The 21,489-nt window shown below is 41.6% G+C and overlaps 1 protein-coding gene across 2 annotated transcripts in view; it reads left to right on the top strand.

The window, feature by feature from the left end:
• Nucleotides 1-357: 357 nt before the first annotated feature.
• PLA2G4A (phospholipase A2 group IVA) overlaps nucleotides 358-21,489 on the top strand; it is a 141,746-nt gene continuing 120,614 nt past the window's right edge. The window contains exon 1 of one of the 2 annotated variants that reach the window (XM_045188663.3): nucleotides 358-512. The gene's annotated coding sequence lies outside the window, so the exon portion shown is untranslated. Of the gene's footprint in view, nucleotides 513-11,432; nucleotides 11,470-21,489 lie in introns of those variants that run through there. The other variant, XM_045188673.3, reaches the window with a different exon arrangement.

The raw sequence follows: 21,489 nt of genomic DNA, 5'->3' as shown, positions 1-21,489 counted from the left end.
CATCTTCAGAATGTACTCATTTTATATTTTGGGTTATACACTTTGCCTTTTTAAGAATATGAAAATGCTCTAGGTTGTTCATCCTTTCAATTTAGTTCTCATTTGTTTGGGAAAAAAGAGGAAGCAGTAACTGCTTAAGAACAAGAAGTACTTCCAGACACACACACACACAGAAACAAACTCAGAGACACATACAACAGCCAGCATCCATATAATTTAGGACCTGTAAACCCACATGTCGTTTAAGCACGTGTTCTGACTTCAAACTCCTGGTTCTGCTAAGGGATCACTTACGTTAGCATACTAGCTTCTGCAGGGACCACGCTTCCCCTCGCTTCCTCTTTCATTCCACCTTAAAACCTCTGCGAAGAATAAAGGAAACCAGCCCACGTTTTAGCCCCTCCCACCAGGGACGAGGCTTAATTTCTCAGTGGTCGCCGACTGAAAAAGGATCCCGACCGAAAGCTAGAGGCATAAAGGAGCCCGAAGAAGCTCATGTGACTCTGGGAACTGTAAGCAATATATTTCCTCTAACCCCCGCTCCGCTCCACTCCTCTCTCCCACCCTCCTCGGCTTTTCGTCTGCGCCTTACTTGGAAGGAGCGCAGGGCGCAGGGGAATCCTAGTATTCACCGCTTTGAAAAGTCTGCCCGTGCTCTTAGCCTTTGGAAATGAAGCAGATCAGGGAATTTACTATTCTTCTCCCAAACGCCAGTTTGATTTCCGGGGTCTAAATGCACAGGGGGAGTCGAAGGAGAAGGTGTTTTCTTCACTTACAGCCGCGAAAGAAAGCTCAAAAAGGCAGCGTGGTGGCGCGCCTTAGAGCTCCACGTGAAGCCACCCCAGGGTCACGGACGCCCACCCGTGAGCAGCGTGCGTTTGACAGCCCTAACGCTCGTCAGCCACGGAAAGTGTGGGCTCGCTTGAGTTTTGATTTAAAAAATAGTCATTTCGGTTGTAATAGTCACTTAGGCAAAGCATTCCTAGGTTTTTAATGTGCTGCAGTGTTAGTTGGGGAAAAAAAAAGACAGCATTGAAAAGTTTAACTGTAAAACAACTGGTATTCTGTTCGCCTTTTCCCTAGGTTAATGGGCATGCCAAGTATAACAGAGTCCCAAACTAAATCCTGGAAAACACTTGGTCAAATAATAATAAAGTTAAGTTTTGAGTGTGAATACTATTTTAGTAACTTTGTGTTCGAAGAAGCAGTAAAAAAGGGCATTGGATTTGAAATAATAGCGGCTTAGCCTACCTAGGTCTCCTACACTATATAATCATGTTAGTCTTAGAAATAATGAGTTTTCACCTCAAACACTGTTGTAGAACAAGAAATGCTCTGCCTGCTGGTTGATGACGTAAGCATGTATTCTTCCGAGGCAGACGGAAAGTACTAGAGGCACATTATTTGGATGGGTGTCAATTCTAAGTTATAAGATTTGCATATTTACATTTTCATGGAGAATTTGTGTTATAGTTTATTTCTGTTTGTTGCATAAATGTGAAATTGTAGCCCAAGACATATTTGCAGAGTAGTGTTGAAACAACTCCTGTTCAGAGTTTTAAATTATGTTCCAGGGATACCTAGACCTTGCCAATCAAGTTTGATGTTGAGATATGAAATATTTATTTGCTTCTTTCATTGAGTGGAGGAAGAGATAAATTTTAAATTAAGCAATAATTGTGAAATGCCTAGAGATGTGTTTGATCTGCATTTGCTCACAGCAGCTTTACAAACTCTCTACAGGGGAAGCACATTTTATAGGACAAGAAACTCAGAAATCGATTCAATAATTTTTCTTTTTCTCCTGAAACCTAAGTGCAATCTACTTCAAGATTGATTTACCATGTTAAAAAGAAGTCACTTGTGAAGTATTTTGCACTTACGTTTCAGGAAGAAAACAAAAATTACTGAATCGATTTCCGAGTATGTGTAGAAGTTCACAACACAGAGACACTTGGGCCTGTTTCTAACTGGTCGGTATCATTGCTTGGAAAGCAAAGTCACGAAACCAAGTCATTTGCATATTAAAAATAAGTTCCAGGAATAAAAAAGAGGAAGACAGAATTAGCTGTGGTTCCTTTTCCTCTCTTTTTGCCTTTTATTTACCATCGGCTTTTTTTTTTTCCTCCTCTTGCTTGCAGACTTCATATCTTTAGTTATTCTCAACTTTTTAAAAACCACAGACCCTTTTACAGGGAGTCTGAAAGCTGACCCTTCCCATTATAATGCACACATGCTCCCCAACATGCCCATGTTTGGAAACAGCTTCAGGAAGTTCATATCCCTCCCCTCAAAACAATTCATGTCGCATGAAAATGCAGTATTTAGAACTTTTGAGTTTTCTGATAGTATCAAATAATCATCACATCATTTTATTTCTAAGTAAGGAGCCACATACCAGTGAATATTGCAATGACCACGTTCTTCACGTATTCGTTAGTGTTCTGGAATTCTGAGCAGTTCAGTGTAATGGAAAAATTACTTGCCTGACAACCAAGCGACCTGGATTCTAGACTTAACCCCAATAATAACTAGCTGTACAATATTAAGCTTGCCATTTTCCCGTAACATATATTTTTCATTGCCGAATGCACTAAGTAAAACATAGTAAGAAAACAAGACACAAGTTATTTTTAGTTGGGTTATGGGATGTCTATATTTTCTCTTTTGTTTCAAAATTCCTATGTTTCTCGGCATGACTATGCGTTATAGTATTCTCATTTATTACAAAGATAATTCATGCTCTTGAATTAAATTTCATTAAATATAGAGCATTGCAAAGAAGTAAAGGGAAAAAATTACCTATAACTCCCTAAAGGGATAACTACTTGTAAACTTGTCATTCATTCATTTATTCAATCAACAAATATTTATGGAGTGACCTGCATACACCAGCAAAGAGGCAGGAATTCCTCTGTGTACAACTCTTATGTTTCTAGACATTTCTACATACCTTTACCCCCATGTAGATGTTATAAAATTATCATACAGGCTGAAAGATAAACTGCGGCGTATGGAAAATGTTAAGAATTTATTTGAGCAAAAATCGATTGGGATGAGGCAGTGCAAAACCAGAAGTGGTTAGGAGCGCCTCGCAGGCAGGATCGCGAGATGTAGACGAAAAAGTGGAAGCGAAGTAAGAAAATTATCGATTGGCCCTGGCTTAAAGCCTCGCTGGCTGCTTGTGATTGGCTCTCCTTAGGTTTCAGCTTTGTCACGTTGAGGCATTTGCGGGGTCAGACTTTGCTTTGGGTTTGTAGGCCACCGCGGCGTTCCAGTCACCTCGGTCTAAAGGGCACCTTGTTTCACTAATTTAATATACTGTTCCTGCTGTTTTATAACATGCTTCCACCTCAATCATGAAATTTTCTGTTAAAGTGTGATTTTTGTACTTGTGCATTGTATCGTATTTATTTATTTCCTGAACAAATATTGTTGTGTAACATATTGCTACATGTTTCACACCGCGCAAGCGATGGCAGTCTCTCCGTGAGCTCTCCCTATGGTTCTCACTGTGATGCAATTTTAGTCTGCGGAAATGTTGCACCGGCCAACTATCAGTCGTTGGATGTTTAGATAGATCACAGTTTTCCATTATTATGAATAATGTTTTAGCTGGGACCTCGTATGTAAGTGTACACATCTTTGCTTACTTCCTTTGGGTGGACTGCTACAATTGTATGTCACAAGTTTTAACAGAAGATCCACTACTTAGCCGTTGTGAGATAAGCCAATAATCGCTTTAGCAAAATGTTCTTTTCTCAACCGTGAAATAGAAATAATAATAATAGATTATTTGGAGGATTCCTAAAACTATTTAGCAATCTATCATGGAATGCTATTATTATTTTTGCCATTTTATTCTTGAGAAAGATTGTACCCATTTATAAGCAGGATAAGAGAGTGGAATGTCCCTAAGCCAACACTGTCTTATCACTCAAACACTCAAACACAACAAATAAATTAAAAAGTTAGACAGTTGTGATATGAAAATGGTATCTTGTTTAAATTTGCATTTCTTTCAGAACTAAGGTTGAACAATTTTCAAAACGGCCCCTTAACAGGTCTGTGTTTATGAATTACCTCTTTCAATGTGAGTTTTAAATCTTTTTTTTTCTGTTTTAATGTCTAATTTGGTAAATATCAATAGCTATAACTCACATAATCCAAGGCCCTTTGGGGTCCTCAACTTTGAGGAGTGTTAGGGGTCTTAACGTTAAAGGCTAAATTTTGAAATGGAAATACAAATTCTGGGAACATTGCTCTTCTCAGTTTTGGAGGATTGAGTTTATTTGTTTCCTGAAAACCCTTTTCCTAGAAATGGGCGATATGCATAGAAAAATGAATAAGTCATTTTCATTCTCATGGACGGCCATATTGTACAAAATTAGGGAAATTGCAGAAAGTTTCGAGAAGACCAATCCTTGTAGACTCTCCTACATGTCCAAGAACATCCAGACTTGCCTGATGTAGAGAAGAATGGCTAAGGGTTACGTGATTATTCCTTATAAAGGTTTTGTAAGAAAAATAGTGTCCATGTTTATCATGAACCAACGTAGAGAAAATGAATTTAAATTTTAGTCAACTCTTCATCTTCTGTTCCTTGATGATTTGGGCATGAACAGTTGGGTGAAATAGAAAGTTGTTTCTTGGCTTTCAAAGAAGATAGTAAATAGAGCAGATAGTATTCTGGTCTCTTGATACCATCCCTTGCCTGAGAAAATAGAGATGCAGCAAGTTTTTGCTACTCTTGCTATGTGATTCTGTTTGAAAAAAATATCAGAGGGCCAATGATAGCTTTCATTTGCACAGCATTTTGTGGTTTATGAAGGGATTGCCTGAGAACTTCATTTCAACAATAACCTTGGAAGTTAGCAGAGCAGGTAGTCACGTTTTGCAGATGTGAAAAGAGAGATGTTGAAATATCAAATGACTTGTTTAATGTCCCAGTCTTATGATTTCCATCTTGATGCATTTTGAATGCTTCAATTGATTAACTGGTTAATATTTGCAGTTTTTATGTATGTAATTTTTAAGGCTGCCAAGCTGTTCCTATTTTTGTTAACATCAGAAAAATTATTGGGGAAGATCCAGCACAGGTTTCCACGTTATCTTAATTGTTCTTCTCTTTTAACTAGATTACTGATAGGCCTAATAGAGGGAGTTGCATAAACATTTAAGAATGATTGAAAAAGTGATGTATGAAGAATTTCATATTTTGGAACTATTTAACATTTAGTATAGATATATGCCACTTTAAAAGATAAAGTATATAAAGTTTTACCTAAAAATAAAAAATAGACACATTAGGAGTTATATAAGAAGTACTAATTTTACTAGAGGTTTTACTTCCATTGGGGATAGAACATTCTCTTAGAGTCTATAGCTCTTTTAGACTCTTTTTATTAACCCTAGAAGTTAGCATAAAGCATTTGCATAAAAATGGTTACTCTGACCTTGGATTAATCATTCATAGAAAAAAATATTATTATTTTACCTCGGCAAACATTTCAGCAGCATGGTAAACCAGCGACTTCTTTTCAGGCATAAAAACTTACATTAGTTGTAGCATGGTTTATTATACAGATGTGTAACTTGATAATAAATAATACATAGTAGGTCAAGTGTGAGTGCCCGATGAAGCTGTGCCACTAGAAACACTAGGTCAGTGAATGGCTTCTGAGTTTCAGTCAGTAAGTTGACACACTTCCTATTCGCCCCATACTTTAATGCCCACGGCTTTAACGAGATAAGCAAGTTGAGTTCAGCACACAGGCAGTGAGTGAGCTGGGATGTTAGGCCCCTCATGGGAGAAGGTATTCTTGCTGACTTCTTGGGTCTGTATTTCTGGGAGAGACAGTGCCTTCCAAGTAGTGTAGGGGCAAGATGAATTGAGTGTTCAATTTTTCTTCAAGCTCTTATTCTTATTTATGGGAATAAGAGGGTAATCTATTTCGTGGGCTTTTACATGCAGTGTTTGATGTAATATTATAAAAGTATTGAAAAAGTAATTTAGAGCCAACATGTAAGAATTTATAGAAAAGCAAGTAGAGGAAAAGTGCCTAAAGATGCATGCAGTTGTGGGGACCTTCTGAGTAGGTTCCTGCGCCTATGATTAAGATTTTGTAATAGCCACAGTCCCCTGTGATGTCTACCCCAAGCCTCAGCAGGTATTGACTTTCTTCCCACTCATCTGCCACAAAGAACAGACACATGAGTTTAAAATTGTGGTGGTTGTGAACTTAGATCTCAAAGAAATAGCCCAAAGTCACTTCCATAGTTCGAGACAGTCTTTTAAGTCCCTACTTTCAATGTGCAATGATAATTCACATGCACTATTGTTATATTCCTGGTTCTCAGAAGAAAAGGCTACTAATGTGTATTTGAGGAAGATTCGCATAGCAAAAAATTCTAAATTAAACAGATTTTGTGGTTAATTAAGAACTTAATTACAAAATATTAACGTGGTTACTTCTAATCTACTACTAGGCACTTACTTTTTGAGGTGGCAGCAACCAGGAATTTATATTTAAAATATATAAAAGTTCACAATATTTACATGCTTCCTGTTTTATCCTTATCACCAATAATGCCTCTTTTGTCAATGAAAGGTATAAAAAAGAATTAATTTTGTGAGATTAATTTAGCATTTGCAGAAATTCTTACTATCTGTTTATATTTTTGTGTTGACACATTGACTTGGTTGATTAATGTCCTAGGAGCTGTTGTCACAGTGAAAAGAACACTCTTATAAAAATGACAGTTTTCTGTGAGAAAAATAATTTCTACATACTATTTTATTAATACGTATAATATAGCTGGGAAAATAGTAGAAAAATGTATTTTTTTAGAGATTTCATTCATTTATTTTTAGGGGGGAAGAGAGGGAGAGAAAGATTGTTCAGTTGCCTTTCACATGCCCCCAACTGGGGACCTACCTCACAACCCAGTCATGTGCCCTGACCAGGAATCGAACCTGTGACCTTTTGGTTCTCAGACTGGCACTCAATCCACTGAGCCACACCAGCCAGGGCAAGAAAAGTGTACCTTTTTAATACTTAGAAAAAGAACAGGTACTATAGGAAGAAATTAGATAGACTGTTCTCTTTTTCACTTAAGAATTTCACCTATTAGGTCAAAAATATACTGATGCTGATATCAAGCAGGAATTGTTGCTCACTGGGCTGTGTACACTTATTCCTTCACCAATTCAGTGAGTTTTAATTAATACCGGCTATATGCTAGGCATTGTGCTACATTTAGGGCATACCTCTTGGAGGAGAGAGATGGCTACTAAGCAAACAATAAACAGATAATAAAGGAAGCACATGAACTTTAATAGTAGAAAATAGCCTGGGAAGGTGAAGGATGGAACGCTTTTGCTGAGAAGTAGAATTTAAGCCACGGTGTGAGGGATGAGAGGCCATGGTGAGAGGTGGTGGAGTGAGGATGGTGTGGCCCCAGGTGCGGGCTCCAGGGAGAACAGCATTTGTAAATGAGCCCGCAAAGGAACAACCAAGGAATCAGACGGGAAACCGGGGATGGGAGCCATGTCATGGAAGCGAAAGGTGGAAGGTGGTCCCGGAGACAGAGAAGGCAGGAAAGTGAGGCTGCATTTGAACACTTGGAGGGCATCAGAGGTCTTGATTAAGGGCAGTTTCAGTGGACAGAAGAGAGTGAGAAGGGAGTGCGCAGCGGTGGATACAGTGTGAGCAAATGGCCCTCTGAGGAATCTGTTGGGGAAGCATAGCGTAAAAATGGAGACTCGGAGGGCAAAGGGATAGGGACTAGAGGGGGACCAACAACAGCTTTGCGGACCGGTTTATGGAGTAGAAACCAAAGTTTGCTGACTCAGAAAAGACAGGCATGGAGAGAGGGATTTTGCCCCTGGAGAGGCCTTGTGTGGGGCCTGGTCTCTAACAGGAACTCTGCCTGCTTTGTGTACTTGTAGAAGAGTTTGCAGATCTGGTGGTGGGAAACTGAGCAACTTCCCTCTGGCGCCTTCTGTTTTCTCAGTGAAGGGAGATGAGCTCATCAGCTGAAAGCGGGCTGGAGGTGGGGGCGGGGTGAGAGACTTGAGGGGAAGAAGCAAGTCATTTTCTAGAGTGGGAATGCGAGGTCGCCAGAGCCACTTGGAAAGATGTATAGTGTTGAGAGCCCCTCTGAGTTTTGAGAATGTGAACCTACAAATGGAACCAGTCTGCCAGGTTATGTGGTTTTTCTCCAGCTGTGTTAAAAATGCTGGGAGCAAACCCAGAGAAGCTAGAACCACCGAGTTCTTCTAGACTGGGAGTTTTCATAGAAGGAAAGAAAGAAAATCTGGAAATCCTTAAAATGAACGATCAGTACACTAAGCAAAAACACGAAATAGAAACAAAACATAAATTCGTAAAACAAAAACGCATAGGCATTCACGAGCATGTAGAATACGTATCCTTCTGTCTAAGGTAATTACTAACTAGGAGTTCCAGCGTGTAGTGGGCTGAAATTGAATCTTTGTTCCTTCCAGACTCTGGTTGGAAGTTGTTAGGCCCAGCTGGGTTCCACACCTCAGCGAATCTCAATGCCTTTACCTGTTCCAGGAGTCACATGCTGGCTCCTTTTTCTTCAAGTCCTAGTCGCTAGATTTGTTGTTGTCATTTTCAGTTCTGATTGTTTAAAAGCTACCTCACCTCCCTTTATTGGATGCCTGGCTAAGTTCCTGGGTCTGGTTTGCATTACGTCTCAGCTTTTTTTAGCTTTTGCCTACTTCTCCACGTTCCTTGAGAGCCTGTTGGTGCTCCCTCAAGAGAATGCTCTGTACAGTTTGAACAAAGACAGCTCCACAACATAAAGATGACTGAAACATTTAATTTTAATAGTTGATCATCAACACAGAGGGTCTTTACAGCCCTGCTTCTAGGATGTTCCTTCTTCAACCTGACACATAAATCCATCATTTTGCAACTGAAAGTCATTTCCTTTTCTTTTTCAATCCTTAGAGCTTTAGAGAACAGCTCATATTAAAAACAAAATTCAACTAAATAAATTGAAGATCTAATTGGCTTTATTCAACAATTTATGAATTGGGCAGGATCCCATCGAACAAGTAGAAAGGAGCTCATAGGAGCTATAAAAAATGGAAGGCTTTTATAGGCAGAAGGAGTGGGAGCAGGAAATTTATAATAATAAGTGGGTAGTTTCAGCCAAGGTTGCTTTCCTCAGGGCGAAAGGGTGAGGGTCTATTATGCAGATTACCTCACTAATGCTGATCAAGCAGTTTCATGTTGACTGGCTAAGGGTCACATCCCTGGGAGACATTGAAACTGCAGTTAAGTCTCGGTTTGCTGAGTTGGGGCTTAGCACAAGCGACTCCATTTGGGACCTGTTGTTGCTTTTTAAATCCTGGTTACCATAGTTAGAATGAGATGTGTCAAGAACTAAAATAACATGATTGACATATGGACTCTATATTTCCTCAGTTTAAAAACCTCATGTTTTCTTTAAAAACAAATTCATTAGCCATTTTTCACAAATACTCTCAACATTAAAATACTTTAGTTTTTCACTAACAATGGACAAGTGCTTCCCACGAATGGAAGCAATGAGTTGGTGTGGGTTAAGCTGGGCAGCGTGGTGAGGAGGGGAAGCTCTTTGCGGTCAGATGCACTGTAGCTTGCTGCTTCTGGCTCAGTTGTGCCCCAGATGCACTGCCTGGCAGCCTGATGGTTCTCTGCCCTCCCTTCCTCCTGTCTCAGTGAGCCGTGTGAATGGCACACTCACTCTCCACTTTATTCCTGACTCTCCCCGTATTTGTCAGGCTATGGTTTAGGTATAGTTACCTAGCTGCTTCCTGTCCAAAGGGAAGGAGACATCTCCAAAATGAAGGGAAGAGTACGACATTGTCTTTCTTAATTTCATATTTTCACAAAACCCACAGAGGTGTTATAGCTCACCAGCAGAAGCTCAACCAAAACATTCTTAAAATTTTACTAGTGTCTTTGCCACTGTTTTCTAGCTTGCTGATCAATGGTTGAGAAAATGTGAATTTCACATTTTGGAGAAATGACCGTGTTTCTATTTCACTTCAACCTGTGTTTATTATACGTAGCACCTCAATATTCAGGTTGCGCTTACATGTTTACTATAGTGCTAGCTGAGGTTGATAGTATCAACATAACTTAGTTTTCTATTATTTTACCCTTTGTGGTATTATAAGTTCTTCTGTCCTCGATGTTCTCACACCGGACTTTAGAACTATACAGGTGTGTTCCATAGAAGTAGAGGGAGAAAGCATGATGCAGAACTCTAGCAGGGGTGTCCAACCGGCAGCCCAGGACGGCTATGAATGTGGCCCAACACAAAATCGTACATTTACTTAAAACATGAAGAGATTTTTTTGTGTGTGAGTATGTGTCACCATGTATTTAATGTGGGGCCCAAGACAACTCTTCTTCCTCCAGTGTGGCCCAGAGATGGCAAAGGGTTGGACACCCCTGCGCCTAAAGCATACATGCATTATCACTTAAGGGGTGTTCTAGACTGCACCGACCCCACATATTTTGACACAGTTGGTTTCCTTTGTAATCCAATGTCTTATTTCATGAACTTTATAATGTCATCCAGAGGTCCCTCGACTTCAACCAATCTGCCAAGGTGGTCCATGCTATAAAAAAGATTAAGAACTCTTAAGGATACTCCTCTCAAATGCACCCTTTATATATACAAGGCTCTTAACGTGGCAAAAAACTGGGTTTCCTGCTCATTCAAAAGTGAGTTGTCATTCCCAGGATCTAGAGGCATACTTCAAAACTTCTTACAACCCAACAAACGAATGGTGAACTTGAACCCCTGTCACGTGTTTGCCGCTCCAGGACCGTAGAATGCTCCTCTGCTTCTCACAGTAACTCGCACACCTGAAATGGGCAGATATCCGGCCTGCCTGCTCTTCCACCACTCCTGCTGTATTTTTCTGCCCATTTTTTTCCACTTCAAGATCATAGTCAACATTCCTACTTTAACTACAAGATCAGCCTCGAGCTCCTGAAAGATGAAAGCCAGTAGTATGACGGTTTTCCTGGGGGTTTTCCCGGCATTGTTTACTTTAGGGGAAAAAATGGCTTTCCCTGCTGTGGCAATCGTGAGTACGTCAGGAGAAAAGGCAGCAATTACAGAGGGAGTGGAAGCCTCAACAAAACACAAATGCTCCCTAGGGGAGGGTATTTGCCAACCGTCTGGTCTGGAGAGAGGGAGCTGTAGAAATAAAATGCACTTCGCGAAGCACACTCCTTTTCCTAGCCTTCTGTGCGACGACGTCGTTAGTTAGATTTGAAAAACGTTAACACCAAATGCATCACCGTTCTCAGTTCCTTTGAAGTAGAAGGTAGAATGCTGTCCTACATTCTCTGAAAATGAACGCAAGAGAGTTAACAAGTCTCCGCGGTGGCCTGGGTGGGAAGAGGAAGTTTGGAAATAATCCACCTAGTGTTTGTAAGTAAACAGCTTACAACCTTTATTCAAACCTAGAAAAGCATAAAAGATGAAAATGACTCTTTTTATTTGACGCATGGGAGAGAGAAATTCAGTTATTTACTTCGCTCAAAGTCGTATCTTGAGCCTAACAACAAACAGTAACCTGGCAACTTAAAATTTGGGTCAAATTAAAATTGACTTATATGTTCTTTTTTATTTTGGCTGTATTTCCTTTGGGGCTGCAGGGGAGAGAAAAGGGTGTGCTGGTAGGATAAAGTTCGTTCCTAGCTGAGAGCAAAGAGATGCGTTCAGCTGTCCCCCCTCCAATATTTCCAGCACCCACCTGCCCCATACATAGTATTAGAACACTATTGACTACATTCCTTACGCTGTACTTTACATCCCCGTGACTATTCTGTAACCACCAATACATACTTCTTAATCCCTGCACCTTTTGCACCCAGTCCCCCTCTGTCAACCGTCTGTGTGTTCTCTGTATCCCTGAGTCTGTTTCTTATTTGTTTATTTGGTTCTTCAGCATCCAGCCTCTGTAAAGCACGTGGCTGTCTAACTAACCAGTAGGCTGTACATCTGAAATGAATATAGAAAATTTGTGAATGTAAACTGTAGTTGGAAAAAAAAAGAGAGAGAGATGCATTCAGCTGTTTCCCTACCTGGGGTGAGCTTAGATAAATTTGGTTACAGCTGTAGCCTCAGCTTACACATTTGCCCATTGAAGTTCTGTCTAGGTGGCGATTGTGAATATTGTTTTCTAGTTCCAAAACTGTGTGACCTAAAATAGAGCCCAAATGGCTGCTTGCTTTTGGCCACCAAGAGGTGAAACCATGGAAAATAACAACAAACCAGATAGAAGGCCAGGGAAAGAAAATTAGGGAACTGGCCCCTGCTGAGGAGATGCTCTTGCTTCGTTCATAAAACTTGTGAGACTGTACCAGCCGGTTTCCTAGCCCTTAATACAAGTTCACGGGGACTAGCGCTCAGCAGTTGAGAAATGGTAAGAGAAACTATTTATGGATCGTGTTCCATTTCTGTAGAATGCATGTGTACTTTTTAAATAAGCAGATGAAGGAGGCTGGCCCATTGAAACATGCTGTGCTCTCTCCTCTTCTCACTTCCACCATCCGAGTTCAGGAGCATGCTGTGTCACCTCTGGGCCTCTCTGGCTGGTTGTGTCCCTCCCTCCTCAAGCACAACTTTTCTCCTTTCACAATCGTATGCTTCTTTGTGTAACTGCTCTGTTTGTATTATTGGCATGTCATAGACTGGACTGTGCCCTTGTCCTACCCCCAATTCATGCATTGAAGCCCGTGCCTCCCCCACCAGTGACTGCATTTGGAGATACAGAGTTAGGACCCTTAGGATGGGCCCTAAACCATCCTGGCTGGTGCCCTCGTAAGAAGACGGAATTTGGATACACCAGGAGACAGCACTGATGTGTGGGCACAGAGGAGAGACCATGTCAGGACATGGGGAGAAGGTAGCCGTCTGTAAGCCAAGGCAAGGGGCCTCCGAAGAAACCAAATCTGCTGACACTGACCTTTCTGGCCCCTGGAACTGTGAGAAAGGAAGTGTCTGCTGTTGGAGCCACCTAGTCTGTGGTGTTTTGTTATGACAGCCCTAGCAAACTCATCCGAAGTATCACTTCCATTGTGCGGGCTCTCTGCCAAGACTCCTAACACCACTATTTATTATATTACTTACATCTCCCAAACCCTCCTGTCTTTTAGGGTAGAGCGGCAGAAGGGTATAGGAAGAAGGGTTTTGGTACGAGGCAGAGTGTCAGGGTCCCCGGGCCAGCTCAGCGTCTGTGAACACAGATGACCTGGGGAAAGTGCTGGCTTAGCCTTTCCTGGGGATGGTGATCCTGTGCCGAGTGTGGGTTGGGCAGCCGTCTGCCTCAGTCTGAGTTGTCACTTGACAAATCCCTTAACCTTTCCAAAGGTTAGCTTCTTTTTAATCTCTAAAATGTTTATAATAATGCTTGTTTTGTTATGAAGAGGAAATGAGATGGTGTATATGAATCCCTCAGCACAGTACCTGGCACCTGGGAAATGTTGAATACATGTGAACTTTTAAAATTAAGTAAGCAAGTTAGCAATTGCTAAGATGCCTTCCCGTTTGTCCTCCTAGGTTCTATAAATAGGCTCTACCTCCCCTTGATTATTTCTCAACACAAGGCCTCATCTGTGGTCTGGCTATTTCCGCCCCCCAAAACACCGTACACATTCTGAAGTTTGTTCATTCAGCCTTCGGTGATTGGGTGATGGCTTCAGGGCCCACTAGGAAGACAGGGAGAAAGAGACAGACCTCCCCTCCTGTTGCTCACAGCTGGGGGGACAGGTACTCCTTGGGATGGTAACATGTACATAACATTGTGGTTAGAGAGCTCAAGGAGAAATACAAGGGTCTTAACCTAGCAGATAGTTTAAAAGACGGTTTACTTTAGAGAGTGAACATATCACACAGATACGTTCCCTGACAGACAGGCAGACTGTCCCATAGAGAAGGTGTGTGTTGCGGGGAGGGGGGGGGGAAGGGGCGGCGCCAGTGAGAGCCCGAGGTGGGATGGAGCCTCCCCAATGTGGCTACAGCTTCCTGTTCATGGCCTTTCCTGGAGCAAATCTGCCCATTTCCCCTTTCTGCACATCTACGCCCATTCACAGTTTCAAACAGTAGCTTAGTTATTTACCTTTTCTACCAGGCCTCTTCCATTTTAAAACACCTCAATCTTTCCATTCTCCCAAACTCTGGTAGATAATCCATATATACGTGTCTGTCTAAATAATGAATGTTGAATAATAATACAAATTTAAGAGATAAAGAAGCACCATCAGGGATCGGGGGATAAAAACGGAGCAGAAAAGTCAGTTCACTAGGAATAGCTTGGACATCAGCCGCAGGGACTGGGTGTCCGTGGGACCCAGGCAGATCTAATTAATTCACAGGACCTCCGTACCTGGTGGCGTGTGCTTTGAGATTGCCTGGGGAGCGGGTTCTCTGTACTACACTGAGAGCGTGGCTTGAGAAACATTTCTAACATGAAGCGGTGCATTTACTTATCTTAATTCCTGTTGTTGCTTTATTTTTTTGTGCCTGTTGGAGATATCAAACTCTTTGCTTGGGCTAGATATTTTTTTTAAATGCTTTTTAAATGCCAGCAAAATAACTTAAGAATTTGAAATTTTAGTAATGCCACTGTAGCTATATATCTGTATAAAAAGATGGAAGCAATAGCGCATGGCCCTTGTCACTGCAAAGCCTTGCTCTATAGTCGCACCATGGAGAAAGCTTTGAAAATAGCAGTATTTCTGACTCTCTATTAAAACACGTGGTCGAAGATGAAAAAGTTCCATCTTTATAAAAGATGCTCAACAAATTTGCCTACTTGAATTTGTTAGAAATCTCCAAAGAGCCACATAAGTCTTAGGAAATTGAGGCTGTTTGAGGAAAATCATCAGTTTCATCCACAATGATAGTATTAACAGATGATACATTTTGTATATTTATGACCTGCGAGGTACCAGGCTTGATGATTGACATACATGTTCTCATTTCGTCTTCCCACCGCCTCTGTGAGGTGTTGGGGGTCATCTCCCCATTTTCCAGAGAAGGAAGCTGAGGAGCAGGATCGCCCAGTCAGAGCAAGGGGGAGACAGGCTTGGACTTCCCTGGGTCTGGCGCCAGAGAGAGAAGCCCGCCATGGCTTCAGGGCTGAGCCTCTTACTACCTCCTTTTCTCTGCTACCCAGTGAAAGGGTGGGCGGGGGCAAAGGCCTGTCTCTGTTCCCATCCTTCTTCCTTCCCGGAACCACAGCCTGATAACAGCCCCCTCTTCTGCTGTTCTGGTCACTGTACTTGGGGAAAGAGAATTGACAGAACCCTCCAGTCTGTTTCTGATTCTGGTTCACATTTCCAGAGAAGTCTGTCTTGCACTAACCACATGACCAAAGGGGCTTTGGGCAGACCACACAGTGAGGCATTCGCTGAGAGCCAACAGTTGTATTGCACAGACTAGTGTGTGTTGAAAACATATCCAAAATTCCCTCATTAGTGTTCAGGAAGTTTCCAATTACAGGGCAGTCCAAAAAAAAAAAAAAAAAAAGTAAAGGAAGAAAGAAAAAAAAATGAAAGCATGAACTTCATAGCTCTTGCTTCAGAATTAAAAGGCTATCGACTCACCAAGAATAGTTATTCAGCTAGTTAAAAAAAACCCAAAACTGCTGAATTACGGAGCATTCACGAGAATGGTTGTGCAACCTCATTGCAGTAAGGTTTCCAGGACTGAGCTATTGTGGGGAAAAACATTTTCTTGGTTTATTGTGGCTAGTTTGACAGAAATGCCTTAATTATATAGAAACCTAAAATACCTACCGCTACCGCTATTAACAGATTAGGAGGAACCAAGGACGAATGGGCAGCCATTCGTGACCAGAATTGAAAATGCCATCATTGGCTGGCAAAGATGCCAACGGTTATCCCGAGGAAAGTGACCCTTATCCGATACGACCGCCTGGTTACTGCATTAACAAAACTTCGGAATCAGAATTGTACACGCATGAATATATTTGTATTATTTTCACATGCCAATTACAGTTGGCATTCAACATTATTTTGTGTTAGTAGTAGGTGGACAGCATAGCGGCTAGACATTTATCTAATCCACGAAGTGACCCCCCTGAAGGTCTGGAGCCCACCTGGCACCGTGCAGAGTTATTACCATGCTACCGACTATATTTCTCACGCTGTACTTGACATCCCCATGGCTGTTTTGTAACTATTGAACTTTTAAGGTAACTTCTTTAGTTTGGAATAATGTAAGATAAGAAATTACAAAAATACTACGGAGAATTTCCATATAGCCTTCACCCACATTTCTCAATTGTAATATCTTACGTAACTGTCATGCATGATAAAAACCAGGAAACTGTCATTGGTATAAAGCCACTAACTAAACTACATCTTTATTTGGATTTCATTAGTCCTTTGTATGACTAGAGTTTATCCAGTCTGACAGTGTCTGCCTTTCGATTGCAATGCTAAGTCAGTTCACGTTTTATGTTACTATAGTTACAGTTGGATCTCCACCTGCCATTTTCCCTTCGGTTTTCTCTATGTCTCATTTCTGGTTTGTTCCTCTCTTCCTTGTTTTAACTAGATGTTTTCTAGTGGACCATTCTAGTTCCTTTGTTCAAGTTGTGACTATATTTTTAAGTGATTTTCTTAGTGGTTGCTCTAGGAGTTATTTCTATATGCACTTTAATGTATTAAATCTATTGTATATCAATAACTTAATTCCAGTATAATATAGAAACTTTGCTATATTATAGATCCAATCTATCTCCACTCATCTGTGCTATTGTCCAAGTCTATATATCTTATAAACTGAGTAATACAGCATTTTACCTTATTCATTTACACATTTTATGTCTTTTAAAGTAGCTTAGAGAAGAAAGAGAAAAACTATGTAGAATACTTCATTTTGACCTACACATTTACTGTTTTTTTTTAACCTCACCTGAGGACATTTTTTCATCGTTTTAGAGAGAGGAAGTGAGAGAGAGAGAGAGAGAGAGAGAGAAACACGATGTGAAACATTTATTCGTTGCCTTCTTGTACTAACCACCAATGGAACCTGCAACCTGGGTATGTGCCCTGACTGGGAATTGAACCTGAGACCCTCTGGTTATGGGAGGACACTCCAACCAACTGAGCCACACCGGCCAAGGTTGTATTTGCTGTTTTTAATACTGTTTGTTTCCTCCTGTGGACTCAAATACCATCTGGTGTTGTTTTCTTACTCCATTACAGTTCTACTGCTTCCTCGTTCTTTGTACTATTATTTCCATATGTTTCATCTTTAAATAAGCCCAACAATACAATTTTGTAATTGTTATTTTATGCAGTTGACTTTTAAAACAGTTAAGGGAAGAAATGAGAAGAAATATTTATATTTATACCAACTTCTAAATTGTCTCTATACTTCCTTTTTTTTATCCTCTCTATTTCTTTGTGTGGATTTGAGTTAACATCTGGTGTAACATTTTTCCATCCTGAACTTTCTTATAGTGCTTGTCTCATAGCAAAAAATTTGTTAGTTTTGGGGAATGTCTTGTTAGTTTTTGTTACTATTGTGGGAATGTCTTTATTATCCTATTTTTAAAGGATAATGTTTTTGGATGGAGTATTCTTGGTTGGTAGTTTTCTTCCTTCAGCACTTTGACTGTGTCATCCGTGGTCTGGATCCTTTTTATGCTGCTGAGGTCCTCGCTGAGTTCCTCCTTATAACCAGTGTTTTGACCTCTGCCTCTGATAGATTGCTTATGTCCATGTTGTTTAGTTCTTTTTCTGGAGTTCTGATCTGTTCTTTCATTTGGGCCATGTTTCTTTTTTCCTCATTTTGGCAGCCTCCCTGTGTTTGTGTCTATGTATTAGGTAGAGCTGCTATGACTCTCTGTCTTGGTAGCATGGTCTAATGTAGCAGGTGTCCTGTAGGGTCCAGTGACACAGCCACAGGTATCACCCATGCTGGGTACTCGAAGTGTGCCCTCTGTGTGGGCTGAATTGGCAGATCAATGGGAGGGATTTACACAGGCCAGTTGGTGGCAAGGAGTGGCTGTGACCACTGACCACCAACCTCCTCCCTCTATGGAGAATCAGCTGTGCAGGGGCGGGGTGGTGGTGCTCCGATGTGGTCTGTAGCTGTCCACTGGTTGTGCAGACTCTGTGGTTTCCCGGGGGTGCAGGCCAGTGTCAGCCCCCTCCTGTGTTATGCCCAGGGCCATCCCGCATGTGCTACAAAGCACTCTGCAGATGGCTGCTATTTGTGCTGGGCTTGGAGGTTCCCAGATGAAGTCAAGCTGTGAATCTAGGCTGGCTGCTGCTAGTGCTGGGCCTGGGGCCACTCAGCAAGAGGTACAGGGGCTGAAGAGTCACAGAAGGCCAGCTGTTGCTTGTTTGTGAGAATTTAAGAAGTTGTAAAGCATGAGCCAAGACCAGCCATTCATATAGGAAAACCACTGTTAACAGCTTGGGTGGGCCCGTAAGTTGGGCGGGGCACAGCCTCAGGGAATTTCAAGTGCTGAGCAAACAGTGTTAGCCAGGATGATGGAGTCTCAGATATGGTACCCGCGGCTTTGTGGCTCTGTGGGGGAGGGTTCAGAAAAAGGACAATGGCCTCTGTCCTCCAGCTCTCACATTGATGTTAGACACTTCAGCCTCTCCCAATATGCCACTGGTGCCTTTCAAGCTGCTACCCCAGTGCTGGAGCTCAGAGGGAGTGAGTCTGACCAGGTCTGTGTGTGGGTTCTTTAAGAGGAACTGCTTGGGACTCCAGGAATTTCTTGTACCGACTCAATTGCTGCTGGTTTTTGCAGCCAGAAGTTATGGGGACTTATCTTCCTGGCACTGGAACCCTGGGCTGGGGCCCCTGGTGTGGGGCTGGGACCCCTTGCTCGAGATATCACCCCTGAATTTTTATCCACCACCCGTGGTGTCGGACCAGCCTGTTCCGTGTCTCCACACTTCCTACTCCTCTGGACAGATGTGGTTTCTGTAATTCCATAGTTGTCTGACAGTTCTGACTGATGGTTGTTCTACAGTTTAGTTTTAATTTTGATAAGGTTGTGCGAGAGGGTGAGCCGTGTTTACCTACATCTCCATCCTGACCAGAAATCTTCAATTATGTTTTTTTTCTTTTTAAAATTTTTTAATTTAATCTTCATTGTCTTTTTTTTTCCTTTGCCACTTAGTTCCCTTGTAACCACCCTGAGCAATCACCACACTGTTGTCCATAACCAAGAGTCCTTTCTCCTTTTTGCTCATTCCCTTCACCCCCTAACCTACCCCAACCACTAGCTGTCATCTGCTCTCCATCTGTGAGTCTGTCTCTGTTTTCCTTGTTATTTCAGTTTCTTCATTAGATTCCACAGGAGTGAAATCACATGGCATTTGTCTTTCTCTGTCTTATTTCACTTAGTATAATGTTCTCCAGTTCCATCCATACTATCACAAAGGGAAAAATTTTCTTCCTTTTTACTTTTAACTCTACAATTTACATTTTGTTAGTTTTTCTAATGTGTCTATCTCATCATTGCTATTCTCTATTTGATTATTGTGTCGTACTTTTCTTTAATTTTTAAGTGTTGTTTTCCTCTGTTTTGTGAACATATGTGTAACAGTTGCTTTGAAATATTTGCTAGATTTATAATCTTGAGTCCTTCATGGATAGTTATTACTAACTACCTCCCACCCCTCACCCCCCCCTCGTATCTAGCTCACATTTTACTATTTTTGTTGTTGTTGTTATTGTTTTTGCTGCTGAAAATTTTCGATGATATATTGTAGCAACTCTGGATTCTGATCCTTCCCCTGGGGGCATGGGTTACTGTTGCTTTTTGTTTATTTGTTTGAATGCCTTTCCTCACCGCATTCTATGGAGTCTATCCCTCCAGTGTTCAGCCTCCGATGTGCCAGCTCGGTTTCTAGTTTTCATCGTGTTTTTATTTTTAAGCCTGGTTATTGAGTTGCCCCTGGCTCAGCATCACGTACCTGTCAGCCAGTGGTTAGCCAGAAGTTTGCTTTAACACTGGAGACAGTAAATCTTCATCCTTTGCTGATGAATCTGCTTATGGCCTGGGGAATGCTTTCAAAGTACATGGAAGTTACTAGTCATCCCTGGTCGCTACTGTTTGAAAGCACGAAGCCGCATCTTGGTAAGGTCCCCTGAGCTTTCTTCTTGTTACGTGCAGTCTTGCATGTATAATGTCTTCCAGACCATCAGGAGTAAGTGGGGCTCAGCAAGGCTGTCTCTGCGTGTCTCCTCCAGATCTCCTTATGAAATTTCTGGCTCATTTACCTTTTTTTTTTTTGCTTGCCCCAACCAGTTTGGATCCCATGCTAACACTGAACTTTACTCATTGTTTGCTACTGCATCTGTATTGTATTTGACAACACCCCTGGACATAGAACTTGCCATGCTTTCTGGCAAATACATTTATTCTCCACCTCTACTCCTTGCCTCCCTGCCTTCTAGATGGAATTTCTATCCTGCAGAACAGAGCTGGTGGTGATAATGGCAGGGACGTGGGGAGAACTTCAGTAGAGTTGTTGTTTGTTTATTTGTTTTGGAGGAATATACTTTCTAACACTCGATGGAGAGAGGGGTCCTTAAGGAGACTACTCAGATACTCTATCACAGTGTTTAATCGTGTCTCCTGCTGTAAGCCGCTGTCTAGTCATGCTTGAGAAATACGGAGGAACTCAGGGAACAGAAGAGTGTGTTTCATTTGGGAAGTAATTTCATTCTTAGGGGTTGTTGGGTGATAGGCTACACTTAGGAATGTTCTCCATGGACTGAAGAGAGTCCTTTAGTCTTAAATTCTATACAAGAAGTTTGGTTGGTAGAGTGAAAGACCCTAAGAAAGACCTGTGGAAGTGGACTGCAGGATGCGCTGGGGCTGTGGAAGACAGCACAAGACCCTAGCTAGAAGAGAGGTGTATTGGTTGGTACATGTCAGAATATGGGGAAGAGCCCTGGCTAGTGTGGCTCAGTGGATTGAGTGCCAGCCTGTGAACCAAAGGGTCACTGGTTGGATTCCCAGTCTAGGGCACATGCCTGGGTTGTGCAGACCACGTCCCCAGTAGGGGGCAGGCAAGAGGCAACCGCACACTGATGTTTCTCTCCCTCTCTTTCTTCTTCCCTTTCCTTCTGCCTAAAAATAAATAAATAAAATCTTTAAAAAAAAAAAGAGGACAAGGAAGAGATCTCAGAAAAATCCACAAAAGCATCCACAAGAGGAAAGTATCAGCTTTAACATGCGCCAGGCTCAGAGCTCACAAAGCTAGTTTACAATAGTCCAGTGAAGTAATACCTTTTTCCCCTTCAGCATTTTCCAACCATGAGGGCTTAAAAATCAGAGCTATCAAGCTTGGAAGGGAGATGGAGAGAGAGGAGAAGTGAATGACCTCACCATTCCATGCTTGCTCTAGCTTGGAGAGGAGAAAAACCTCAACTCCAAAT

This window comes from Desmodus rotundus, chromosome 12, assembly GCF_022682495.2.
Source record: "Desmodus rotundus isolate HL8 chromosome 12, HLdesRot8A.1, whole genome shotgun sequence".
Taxonomy (NCBI): Eukaryota; Metazoa; Chordata; class Mammalia; order Chiroptera; family Phyllostomidae; genus Desmodus; species Desmodus rotundus.
The sequence above is the reverse complement of the archived record's forward strand: the minus strand, read 5'-3'. Positions and strand labels throughout refer to the sequence as shown.